Source organism: Schistocerca nitens, chromosome 10, assembly GCF_023898315.1.
Source record: "Schistocerca nitens isolate TAMUIC-IGC-003100 chromosome 10, iqSchNite1.1, whole genome shotgun sequence".
NCBI classification, from domain to species: Eukaryota; Metazoa; Arthropoda; class Insecta; order Orthoptera; family Acrididae; genus Schistocerca; species Schistocerca nitens.
In genome coordinates this window covers 5,700,080-5,702,706 of record NC_064623.1, presented here as the reverse complement: position 1 = coordinate 5,702,706, position 2,627 = coordinate 5,700,080, and positions in this window count along the sequence as shown.

The following is a 2,627-nucleotide window of genomic DNA, read 5'->3' as shown; positions in this document are numbered from 1 at the left end:
CGAACTCCAGGGGGTAGCAGGGCAGAGACATACAACCCGTATTGACTGTCGAGAGAGTCATCAAAAAAGGAACGATAAGACGGGTGGTCGGGCATTGCCAGTAGCCGACAGGCATACCGACAAGGCAGTATATCGCGCCGGTAGGTGAGTGGCAACTCACCAGCGTCAGCATGAAGACTCTCGACGGGACTAGTATAAAACGCTCCGATCGCAAGTCGTAAACCCCGATGTTGTATGGAGTTGAGGCGGCTTAAGATGGATTGCCGTGCAGAGAAGTATACGAAGCTCCCATAATCCAGCTTGGAGCGGACGATCGACCGATATAGGCGAAGTAGGACGGTTCGATCCGCTCCCCACGACATACCACTGAGAACACGGAGGACATTTAGAGAACGGGTACAACGGGCAGCCAAATATGACATGTGGAGACCAACTAAGTTTCCTGTCAAATGTAAGACCTAAAAATTTTGTTGTCTCCACGAATGGGAGAGCAACGGGACCGAGTCTTAAGGACGGTGGGAGAAACTCTTTGTAGCGCCAGAAGTTAATACAGACCGTCTTCTCGGCAGAAAAACGGAAGCCATTGGCGACACTCCAGGAGTAAAGACGGTCAAGAGAACGCTGAAGACAGCGCTCCAGGAGACACGTACGCTGCGCGCTGCAATAGATGGTAAAATCGTCCACGAAAAGGGAGCCTGATACATCAGCTGGGAGGCAATCCATTATTGGATTGATCGCTATGGCGAAGAGAGCGACGGTCAAAACTGAGCCCTGTGGCACCCCATTCTCCTGGCGAAAGGTGTCTGACAGGACAGAACCCACACGTACCCTGAACTGTCGATCCATTAAAAAGGAACGAATAAAAAGAGGGAGGCGACCGCGAAGGCCCCATGTATGCATGGTGCGGAGAATGCCCGCCCTCCAACAGGTGTCATAAGCCTTCTCCAAATCAAAGAACACAGCCGCGGTCGGGCGCTTCCGCAAGAAGTTATTCATAACGAAGGTCGACAAGGTAACCAGATGGTCAACAGCAGAGCGGCGCCTACGAAATCCACATTGTACATTGGTAAGGAGGCGTCGAGACTCGAGCAGCCAAACCAATCGAGAGTTAACCATTCGCTCCATCACTTTACAGACACAGCTGGTAAGCGAGATGGGTCGATAACTGGAAGGCAAGTGCTTGTCCTTCACCGGCTTAGGAATCGGGACAACAATAGACTCGCGCCAGCATGCGGGAACATGTCCCTCAATCCAGATGCGATTATAAGTACGAAGAAGAAAATCTTTACCCGCAGGAGAAAGGTTCTTCAGCATCTGAATATGAATAGAATCAGGCCCTGGAGCGGAGGACCGTGATCGGCCAAGTGCGTTTTCGAGTTCCCGCATGGTGAATGGGGCATTATAACATTCACGATTCGAGGAGCGGAAGTTAGGTGGCCTAGCCTCCTCTGCCTGTTTGCGGGGGAGGAAGGCAGGGTGGTAATGAGCGGAGCTCGAAACCTCTGCGAAAAAGCGGCCGAAGGCATTGGAGACAGCCTCAGGGGCCACAAGGACGTCATTCGCGACCGTCAAGCCAGAAACTGGTGAGTGGACCTTAGTGCCAGATAGCCGGCGCAGGCTACCCCAGACAACAGAAGAAGGAGTAAAACTGTTGAAGGTGCTTGTGAAAGCAGCCCAGCTTTCTTTCTTGCTTTCTTTAATAATATGACGACACTGTGCACGTAATCGCTTATAATTGATACAATTCGCCACTGTAGGGTGGCGTTTAAAGGTGCGTAAAGCACGTCGACGAGCACGTAAAGCGTCTCTACATGCTGCGGTCCACCATGGGACCGGTACGCGACTTGGAGAAGAAGTAGGGTGAGGGATGGAATATTCAGCAGCAGTGAGAACGTGAGGTGTGCGACCTGACTATCGCAGCTTGTGAATGTTTGATCCTGAAAGGTCGCCCTGGAAGAGAAGAGCCCCCAGTCTGCTTTGGAGATGTTCCAACTAGATGAGCACGGAGAGGGGGTATGCTGCAGGAGATGGATAACACACGGGAAGTGGTCGCTCGAATATGTATCAGAAAGTGCATACCACTCGAACCGGCGTGCAAGTTGGGGAGTACATATAGAGAGGTCTAAATGTGAATAGGTGTGAGATGTCCGAAAGAAAAGTAGGGGCGCCAGTATTGAGGCAGACAAGATTGAGCTGGTTGAAAAGTCTGCTAACAGGGAGCCCCTCGGGCAGGATGCTGGAGAGCCCCAAAGGGGATGGTGGGCATTGAAGTCTCCAGTTAACAAAAATGGTGCAGGTAGCTGAGCAATAAGTTGCATAATGTCTGCCCTGGTAACGGCAGACGACGATGGAGTGTAAACGGTACAAATGGAAAATGTAAAAGTGGGGAGAGTAATGCGGATGGCAACTGCCTGCAGGCCGGTGTGCAACGTGATGGGATCGTAGTAAATATCATCATCGACCAGCAACATAACCCCTCCATGAGCCGAGATACCTACCACAGGGGGTAGGTCAAAACGCACAGAGGTGTAGTGTGCCAAGGCAATTTGATCGCAAGGGCGTAGCTTCGTTTCCTGAAGGGCGACGACGAGCGGACGGTGCAAGCGGAGCAGCAACTTCCTCTCGGT